This window comes from Triticum aestivum, chromosome 1D, assembly GCF_018294505.1.
Source record: "Triticum aestivum cultivar Chinese Spring chromosome 1D, IWGSC CS RefSeq v2.1, whole genome shotgun sequence".
Taxonomy (NCBI): Eukaryota; Viridiplantae; Streptophyta; class Magnoliopsida; order Poales; family Poaceae; genus Triticum; species Triticum aestivum.
This window is the reverse complement of record NC_057796.1, coordinates 100,732,276-100,743,332: the sequence shown is the minus strand read 5'-3', so window position 1 is coordinate 100,743,332 and position 11,057 is coordinate 100,732,276. Positions and strand designations below refer to the sequence as shown.

At 44.6% G+C, this 11,057-nt stretch overlaps 1 pseudogene; it reads right to left on the bottom strand.

Annotated features, from left to right (window-relative positions):
• Positions 1-2,083: 2,083 nt before the first annotated feature.
• On the bottom strand, positions 2,084-9,588 carry LOC123158060 (transcription factor MYB25-like; annotated as a pseudogene).
• Between the last annotated feature and the right edge of the window lie 1,469 nt (positions 9,589-11,057).

The following is an 11,057-nucleotide window of genomic DNA, read 5'->3' as shown; positions in this document are numbered from 1 at the left end:
ATATTGGCCAAAAGACGTCATGGGCCATACATAGGCCAGAAGTTACAATGGGTTGGAATCATATTGGACGGCCCAGATGACGCTACTGGGCCTAATTCGGATAGGCCATAACAGGTCGTGAGTTAGCGGGCTGTAAATGGGCTATATGCGAACAGGCCGTTAACAAGCTTTCCATGGGCCGGCCCGCTTCCTTTTGACCAAGTCAAACGGGCCGACCTTTTGACCTGAATGGGCCACTGTTAGGACGAGCCACATGTCGACGTATCATAGGCGCGTCCCGTCCATTCGCTGGATGACATCTGTCCCAATGCGGAGTTGACACGTGGTTCTTTCGGCCAATGAGAATTTTACACGTGGAAAATCGCCATTGGTCATTGCTGTTAATGGGTTATCGAATCCAAAACCAGTCCAGATAGCTTAACAGTGACCCGCTACGGTGGATGCCACGTGTCGGTTACCCTTGACGAAAACACTTCCATGATGCGCCATTTATCAACATGGAAGTGGACACTTCCGTGATGATAATTTGAGTATTTTCATGGAACACTTCTACGACAGCACAGGTATGACTATCTTGATTCTGTCATAGAATCATCACGGATGTACATGCATGACAGAAAACATGACCTACTGTGACAAACACGTATCATCACGGAAGTGTTTTTTTGTAGTGATACCATTATGAGCGGAGCCTTACAAAGTGCAATCACCACTGTGGCTTGGCACACATCAAATCCAACATTGACATTGTTTATCACTAGATTTATGATGCTACATCAACCTCATGGTGAACTGCGGTATAGTGATTATGTAAGCGTAAGACAATCGAGGCACTTTTAGTAAAAAAAGACATGAGAGGCACGGGAAGTGCCACAAATACAAAGCTATATTGTGGAGAGAGATGATAAGAATGGAGTAGCTCCTTGCATGAAAGAGAGAGAAGATGCTATGATGCATGGCTCTATCGACCACTCGAGTTTAGAGAAGATGAAGATAAGGTCAAAATCCATCAATGCATATCGATCCCTTGAGCGAGTGGAACTAGAAAAAAATGAAGAGGTAGGGAAATAGTGGAGGAGGTAAAGGATATTGTCGACAAGATGTCACTCCGTGCAAAAAAAGTGAAAAATAATAATGACATGGCTTCACCAAATTTCTAAAAGATGCAGATCGTAAGTATATGCACAAGCGAAATGCTAACTCATAAATGTTTAGTTAGTAAGAAACTAGTATACACTTTATGTAGTTGATTCAATAGCACTTTAACAACTTCATCATGCGTTTCAACTACATATATCGCTTATTCAACAACAATGTTTCAACTGCATCGCGTGTTTCAGTTGCACTTTTTAACCTGCATCATGTATTCGAGCTACTATATGAATTGCAATGTTTGGGACACAACTATTTTTTAATGCACTTATTCAACTCTATCATCTGAACTTCAAGTGTGTCTCAACTAGTACAACAAAGTAAGGACCGTCTAATTAACCTTTCCTTTTTGTTTTAGTTGATTTGCTGGCCACACTTCTTCCTCCTCTAGTGGTTTCCTCTTCCAACTGAGCCATTCGTATCGTCAGCACCACTGCCGCCTCCACCCTAACTGACAACGCTTTCGCATGTTGCCTCACTACCCTTTCTTGTCCGATCTACCGCTGCTCACGCCTTCCCTCTAATTCCCATCCACCATGCCATATATTCTATCGTCAACGACCACACACATCTCAATCTGAACCTATCAACCCTTTATTAGTCCTCCATGGAGATGTCGAGGCCAGCAGCGTCGTTTCCATCTCAGGCACATTAGAGACGTCGCGGCTAGCGGTCTCACCTTTAACATTGCCTTGTTTTTCTACCTCTTCTCTACCAAAATCTACTAAAACAATTTCCCAAGGATTAGCAAACGCGAACAAATTAATATACCTCCCCAAATGGACCACTTAAAGTACCTTCATAAAATTCTCAAATCAAACAAAGTACATAAGCACAACACACATACAATTTCATTGTTCTCCTTAGACATGAAATCCTCCGAGGACATATATGTCTCACTTGAATCTAGTAGTCGATTGAGGGTGACCACCTACTGGTCCTGCATGGCAAACTCCCTCGAGGCCATCTGCACCATGTCGATGTCATCAGGGTCGCTACTGTACCACTACCTCCAGTAGGGCCGCTCGAACCAGCCGCGTCCATGCCGTAGTAGTAGGACCAGCCGCCAGCTCCACCACCCACATTGCCCAGTTGTTTGTTGGCGGAGGACTCACGGCGCATCTCTACCACCGCCATTAGGTTGCTCACTGGGAGGGTATGTTGTCGAGTGAACGCGTACATGTTTATGCTTGCATTGGACACCTGCTGGATGTCTTGCTCACTAACCATATGCGTCGGTGACAAACCGTGCGACAGGCAGTTGTTCAGGTGCGCATTGGGAGGGATGTAGTACGAGTACCCCTCATTTTGCATGTCAGCGACATTCAAATCTGGCGCCCAGTACTGCATGTTTGTCGGGTTAGGGTGGTAGTACATACCAGTCATGGCCGGATTGGGGTAGGTCGGGTGCGCCTGCTCGGTAGGGGCGATGACGACGGCAGTATCTCTACCGGCCATCCCCATCTGCCCGCCGTGCTCTTGGTCATGATACAATGGTGGGGACACCGGAGGTGTCTCCGTGAGTGATCCGATGTGCGGCTCCACGCTACGGATGTGCTGCGCAAGAAGGGAGAGCTTGCTTGGAGGTGGTTTCTTGTTGTTCCTCTTCTTGAGCTGGCACTTCGCGTTTAGACTACGCTTGGTGGCATTCCAGTGGTTCTTGACGGCGTTCTCCGGCCGACCGGAGAGTAGTCGGGCGATCACCGACCAGCGGTTCCCCCACTTCTGATGCGCCTCGATCAGCTTGATGTCTTCCGCGTCGGTCCAGATTTTCCTCTGCAAGGGAAGTATTCGTGAGTTAATTAATTACGGCATCACATTCCATTGAAATACAATTGAACACACCACCACACACCGAAAGTAGTATCTACTACCTTTACTTTTTTTAACGAAACACGACACTCATGTGCACGGAAGCATTATTTATTTAGAAGTCAACCCAGAGTCATTTTTCTACCATGCATATGCCATGCATGCATCCATTCGTCATTTCTTTGAGATTTATCTTACCTGTTTTGGTTGTTTGCAAAATTCGTGTTGTTTAAGAGTACCAAAATTTTATTAAAATATTTATCTTGTTTCAAAATGCATCATAATGTTTTTTCGTGTACCAACAAATAAAAATGCACTTATTTCATATAAGGTTTTTGCTGGTACGTAATGGAACCAATAATGCTAGACCTATAAAGTTTTACTTAACCTTCCAAACTAATTCTCTCTCCCCCCATGGAATTTAAGTGGGGTGCCCCCCCCACCTCATCCTCCTATTATCAATCACAATCCTCCACTTCAGTTTTTAGGTAAAATCTTTAAGTAAACCTTTGTAGATGTAGCATTACTCGTAATGGAACATTACTTCCATTATGTTACGAATTGAAACAAAAAATGCAACACTCTGGAACAAGATAAAATTCGCCAAGATCGGAAAACATAGCCAGAATCTCAAATTATCTAAGGAATCTCAAAGTATCTCAGGAATCTATTGGTTAGAAAATTTCCAACTAAGCCTGATACTCTCACAAAATTGATCTATGCCACATATAAATTGATGAAATGGTGGAATGACCCTGATAGAAAAATGGAAATAAAAAAAGTTAGTATGTGGATAATTATTTGGAGAGGATCAGCCCATACAAAAAGGGCATGTCTTATTTATTTTGTAGATATCTTATTAAAATTACACATATTTTGCGTGTGCAGCTATTTTGGGAATCAACATTGTGTAATTTGAGGTGCCCGAGATTTACAAAACTTTCAGAAAAAATACAGCTAGCAATATCGATTATATCACAATTGCAAGTGTCATTTTATTTATAGATTTTATGCTCTTTTTGTTGGAAAAAGGAGAAGTATTTACCTTTCTATTGATTAACAAGAGAAGTTTGTAGAATAACAACCACAAAGACACCAAATTACTCTCCCGCATTACATTACTCAAATGCTTAGCCCCCACAATATCCCAAAGAGACGCCCCATCTTGGATGAGGCGAATAATGACTGCCATCGGCCTCACATTATTTTGAAAGACACATGTGTTCCTTTCCTTCGAAATCTCCCATCCAACAAGAAGGAGGAAATAATGTAGAGATTTCCTCAGTTGCCAATTATTGAGGAGGACTTCTTTCCACCAAGACTTCAGCATCTCAATACGATGGCAAAGCATCATACTAGCATGAAGACCAATATAAGAGACCACGTCGTTCCAAACTTGAGGCAAGAACTGACACATGATGACGAGGTGAGCCACCAATTCTTGCACTTGGTTGCAAAGAGGGCATCGGTCGCAATTTGGTCACTTCCAATGTTGCAACCTCTGTCGTTCAAATCTTATTTTCGATGGCGAACCAAGCAAAGAACTTACATTTTAGGTTGCCCAAACCTTCCAAGTTGTGGCATGCAACTTCGATCAGATGAGGCCAATGAACTGAGCCTTGTAAGTCGATGAGGCGGTATAATTCCTGTCGTTGGTCAGCTTTCTCATGGTTGTATCTTGGATGTCTGGTTGGAGGATGACATGCATTGTCAAGTTTGTCTTACAGAATGATGAATTATTGGATGTGCTCTAGCGTGAGGCCTCCTTGGCTACCAGTCTATAGAACCTAAATCTTATCTCTAAAAATCTTGGTCGCCTCCACAGGTGGCACGGGCGGAAACAAATATCCGTCGCCAGCACCCCTTCCTCTACGTCTCCATCTCGTCGTCGCTGGCTTACGCCACCGGTCAAATCCTGCCGACGGCCGACGGCGGTGGGATCCTCCACTTCGCGTGGCCCTGGTGGTGTGTGTGTGTGAGAGGTTCGTGGTGGTCAATGCAGAAATTGCATGGCGCCTCAGATTGAAGACGTCTCATGCAGGCTGCAATTACTTGTCCTGGCCACTTCTACGACACTCGGCGCTCGGTAGGTAGGACAACAGGCGGGTGGTGGACTTGGTGGCTGCGATCGGTGGTTCCGTGGCCTGATTTGGGCGATGCGGGTCGTCGGGCCGTGGAGGAAGTGTGGGAGCCCTGGCAGCGACCCGGGTCTCTTCTACAGCGACAACGGTCATGGTGACGGCCACAACGGTGCCCTGGACGCCCGGCGAGGCAGCAAGCGGCTATTCCACCATGGTTGTGAGGGTAGCGTAGGGCCGGCCATGGTGGCTAGTGGCGGCAGATCTGGGGTTCCCTACCCAGATCTGTTCCCCTCTAGCGGCAGTCCTAGGGTTCTTCTAGCACCAAGACGATGTTCTGCTTCATGTCAGCCCTCATTGATTTGGCCATTGACGAGTTGCAGAAGGCTTCACCGATGTTTTCTATTGGGTGTTTGACGCCTATAGATTGCTGGATCAGACGGGATTTGGTCCTGTGTGCCCCTATTTTAGCACGTTTGGCTTGAGGACCGATGGGCGGAGGAGGAAAAATCTTATACATCGCCTCAAACATGGGAGTGACTGGGTAATGGATCATGGATACTTCATTAGGTGAACAAAGGGATTAGGCTATCCTCGTGTACTTACCCGCTCGCCGGCGATGGCATCACATGGCCACCTTCGCCACCATGTTCCATCAAAGCATCCTCCATATTGTATTCATGCTCCAATCAGTTCATCCAAAAATCCGAACCAGTGAAGAGAGACGGGCAATATGTTTCAGCACTTCCCCTCACATCTAGGCTATTTTAGTCCTTAGGCGTGGGATTGTTGTAGGCCGTAGAATCTTGTTTAATATTGCATTGGCAGGGTCTTCAACTGGAGACATCTTGGCTCAGATACCATATTGAACACATGCCCCACTAGCACATCCAAAAAACCGAACCGACATCAAATCATAGTCAAGTTTGACAAGCGTCCGGAGTGTTGCGCTATGTCTGCCAGCCTCTCCTGGAACAGAGCCACGGCAGTCAACCTCTTCCCCGTTGACCTGTTCAACCTCACCAATGACTCCCATCCGTTGGCATAGAAGCCTCTACAGGAGCTAGGCGATGGGAATGACCCTGTTCTTCGCACACAGGCATGGGCTATGCCTACTTGTCGAAGTCCGTGACCTTCGTGAGCATCTCCCTCCTTGTTGTGCGTGACCAGGGCGGTGTGGAGCTAGGAGCATGGAGAATGGGAGGCAACACTGGCACAAAAAGTGGTGCGCCAGGGCAGGGCCCTGCCGGGAGCTCAACTAGCATGCAAAGCATCCATCTCCATCGTCATTGGGTTGTTGTCCAAGAGCACTGGGAATGTCGGGAAGCGAGGAATGACGATTGGCGTGCGGTTCTTCATCAGGCCTAAAGAGGAACGTGGTGGGGGCTCGGTGCATGGGTTGATGGCATGCATAACTCATCATAGGGCTCATGGAAGTGGGTAAGGAGGCTTGGTGCATGGGCTGGTGATGTGCACATCTCCATCGGCAAAGCAGGCCGCACCTGCATACCGAAGTAGGGTCCGCCTTGCGCAGTCAGTCCAGTCTGGAGGGAGTGGAGGGAGCTCAATTTTTTTGCTGCCCACACATATCTCAAATGATAACCCGTAACAGGAACATCTACTCATATTCACCAAATTCAGGAAAACCGTAATAAGCAAAGCAGCAATTTCACAAATAAACAACATCAAATTTTTGGAACATGTGTATCCGACTATCAGCATGTGACTTGTTTTGTCTATATGATTGAACTAATAAAAGTACCACATCTGAAATGCAATTTGTGTGCTGGAACGACTCTTACTTTAGGAAATACCAAATTGAGACAAGTCGCAAATATGTAGCAGCAATAATTTGACAAATAACCAAGACAAAAGAAAATCGGTAATCTTATCTCTATTTTGGCAATGTTCTTGGGGACGAAATCCCAGCAAATGACCCACAGAACATAGGATCAAGATCTGAGGGTGGCAGTTTTTTAATGAAAAATGCACTAAATAAACAAAATGCCATGCTTTTTGTTGTTGTCAAAGATGCCATCCCCCAACACTAAAACTGCGAGTCGCACCGTTTACAAATGCCATCCTGGACAGCGAACAGCCGTTGGCTATTGTGCACCAAATTAGATAACGCTTGGGTGATCACTTAGTGGCGAAGAATTTAAAATTTAGGACACACCATGTCAATTAGCAAATTTGGATATTTGTAAGTGCAAGTGTGGTTCTTTAATTATTTACGGATTGAACACAGAATTCCTGTACACATATCAAATGTTAATGTGTGGGCAGGAACATCGATCCCTACTAATTTCCCAAAATTACTTAGGTGGTCAATTAGTGGCCTAAATGAAGAAAGTAATTACCATATTTACTGTGTAGACTAAAGACATGCAATACTACTAACTATTTTTTCGGGAGTTAATACCCACTTCCGAATGGTGACCAAACTATAGGTGCAAACTTTTGGACGTATAATCATATGATTCAACTAGTGAAAGTACCACATCTCAAATGCTAATTTGTGGGCTAGAACATCGACTCTTACTTTATGGATATCAAACTGTGGCAACTCACAAATAGGTAGAAGCAACAATTTGACTAATAATCAAGACAATTTTTTTAATTGGGTGATAACTTAGTGGCCAAGAATCGAGCCCTACTAATTTCCCAAAATTACATGGGTGGTCAATTAGTGGCCTAAATGAAGAAAGTAATTACCACATTTACTAAGTAGACTAAAGACATGAATACTACTAACTATTATTTCGGGAGTTAATACCCACTTCCGAATGGTGACCAAATTATAGGTACAAACTTTTGGACGTATAATCATATGATTCAACTAATGAAAGTACAACGTCTCAAATGCTAATTTGTGGGCTGGAATATCGACTCTTACTTTAGGGATATCAAATTGTGGCTACTCACAAATAGGTAGAAGCAATAATTTGATAAATAATCAAGACAACTTTTTTAATTGGGTGATCACTTAGGGGCCAAGAATCTCTTCTCTACTACTTAAAAAGAACCTAAGGTTCCCATTTCAGCCTCTCCTTCATCCAACCTCCATATATATGGTTCCCCCTTCCATTCTCCTGTTTGATTTTTTCCTCCCATTATCTGGGTTTTCTCTCAGATAATAATATTTTTTGGTAAGTCAATAAATTTTTACCAAATAAGTGCTTAACAATGAGATGACATTTTGACTCCCATCTCCGATCTTTCTCATAAATAATATTTTCTTTGGTAAGTCGATAAATTCTTACCAAATAAGTGCTTAATAGTAAGATGGCACGTAAATCATGACAATTGCATACAAAATCTTGCTAAGATTATAACGCACCAATGTAATAATAGACATGCAATGACGTGCTAATCTACGAGAATAGTTATACTCCCGTTGCGATGCACGGACAATTATCTAGTTTTAAAAAATGAGACACTGTGTCAATTACTCCCTCCATTCACAAATATAAGATGTTCTAACTTTTTTCCCGAATTGTAGGTATATAGATTTGGTTTAGCGTGTTTGTTAACTTATTTCAGTCCATGTAGTCATATTGACATATCCAAAACATCTTATCTTCGTGAACGGATGGAGTAGTAAATTTCCACATTTGTAAGTGCAAGTAATTTTTTTATTTACGAATTGAACATAGAATCCATGTACATGTTTCAAATGCTAATGTGTGGGCAAGAACATCAATCCCTATTAATTTTAGAAAATTACTTCCCTACAATTCTTTTTCTTCGGAAAATTACTTGGGTGATCATTTAGTGGCCCAAATGAAGAAATTAATTGCCACATTTAATGATTAGACTAAAGACATGCAAGACTACTAACTATTTATCCGGGAGTTAATACCCCCTTCTGAATGGTGACGAATCAGATTAACACAACAAATAATTTCTTCCCGTAAGCACACTCAGTCATAGAACATCAAAATTCCCCAAAATCAAGCTGCTACTAGGGACTAGGGAGTTAAGAAATTTAAATTTGGCAAGATCACCTCAATGTTGGGGTCAAGTTGGTTGATCCATCTCTCCCGACATTGCTTCCCGCTCCGGCCGGGGAAGTACAGTGCGACCTTCGCCCACCTCCCTTTGCCGAATTCATGCACCTTCGCCCTGAGCATCCTACAACAAAAACACAAAGAAAACTGACGAAGTTGTAGCAGATGAAGGACAAAGAAAAAGGTTTGCAATTTAGGGTTGGATTTTCCACATACGTGTCTTCCTCCACAGTCCACGGCCTTTTGAGCCGTGCCAGCCCCTGGCCGCTGGATCTGGCACGCGGTGGCACCCGAGCAGGCGCTGCGATTGCCGTAGGGGCGTTGCTGCTCCCGTAGCTGGGGAAGCTGGTGGGATCCATCTCCCTGATGCCACCAGAACCCCTTGATCCGGTGCCCGGGACGACAACCACCCCGGCTGAAGCGCCACCATCATTATGGACAAAGTGTGCAACATCGCCATGGACGAAGCTCTTGTAGTGGTTCCCGACCGCCGAAGCCGCCATGTCCCAGTCGAAATAGGCACTCCCTTCAGACATCAGCGCGGCCTCAGAGGTTGGATCGGAGCAATGGCAACAGCAACGCTTGCGGTAGAGATGGGGCAAGCAAAGCAAGAAGAAGGGGAGTAGTCTCTGGCTCTTCTGTGAAGAGGTTGGATCAGAGACAGGTCAAGGGGTTTGCGCCTGATATAGAAGGGGGCGGTGCCCCATGCCCCCATCGGTCCGTCCATTCTTCCGCCCCCAGCTCCTCATCAGGCGTCCAGGAGGCGTCCCACATGGCAATAACCTTCCGACTACAGGTTTTCAAGTTCGTTGTGGACCCTATGCACTGGGTGTACGCAGTCTTTGGAGAGCTTTGCATGGCCCAGGGTGGGTCAGACATGTCAGTACATGCTGAAGCACAACACCCGTGCCCATATGGAGGTATGCACGCAAATTCAGGGAAACGGAATGCATGTTGGCATGCTTCATGATCATTTGCAGCTAAGTACAGGGTGTATTTGGATATAGCGTGATAACATTTTTTCTAAAATCTTAAAAGTGCACGCGCAATTTCAGGTTGAAACGAGCGGCTGAATGCTTGCCGCTCGATAAAAGCGGTTCGGCCCACCCTGTAACAGTGCACATGCAATTTTAGCTAACGTAGCGGTCGTGTTATTATATTAAACCCATTAAGCATCGGAAGAAAGGCAGCCAACCAGCTATGCCATGTGGCGTAAGTTGGTTGACCACAGTGAGAAAGCTTTTGGAAAAAATAGATGGAGGTGAGGTTTTTTTTAATTTTTTTCCTTTTTAGATGGAGGTGAGGACCCCGCGTATTATTTTAAATGGAGGGCTATGAAAACTAGGGCTCACTGGTCGGCTACGGTGGTAATTTTTCTTCATCGGTGATTTTTTAGGGTTTGCTGTTTGGTTGCCCGCATTTTTACTTCAGGGGTGAGAAGATGCAAACCACAATTGTTTGGCTGCGTGCACGTATTTGTTCTGCTCACCCCTTTCAAATGTGGTGGTCTTACCACTCAAATGCAACACAACAACAAACATCACATATATAGAAACATCACTACCTAATTAAAGCACACAGCATATAAACAACCGATAAACAACAGGTAAACAACAGATAAACATTGTATATTAGTAGGGGATAAGTTTCAAGACAACAGGGACATCGCGCGACCCTAGGGTGCTAATTCCTGGGCAAAATATAGGCAGTTTCACATCACAAGTTTAGACCATCAACACTAACAAGTTCATACTAACTAGTTCAGAATAATGGGCAATCCAGAGGGCAAGACTGATGTTGTCGATGCCGTTGTGCTGCTAACAGCGGACCCTGCACATGATGGAGTTATTCTGCTTGAAGATTTGCACCTTCATGCCAAGGCCAGAGAACCGTGGGACAAGGAGGTCGTCGAGGACGATCCTATGACGGCGGCAAAGTACTGCCAACCCCTCTCAAGGACCATCTGGTCCTGGAAGGTCTGGACCTACACGTATAACTCACACCA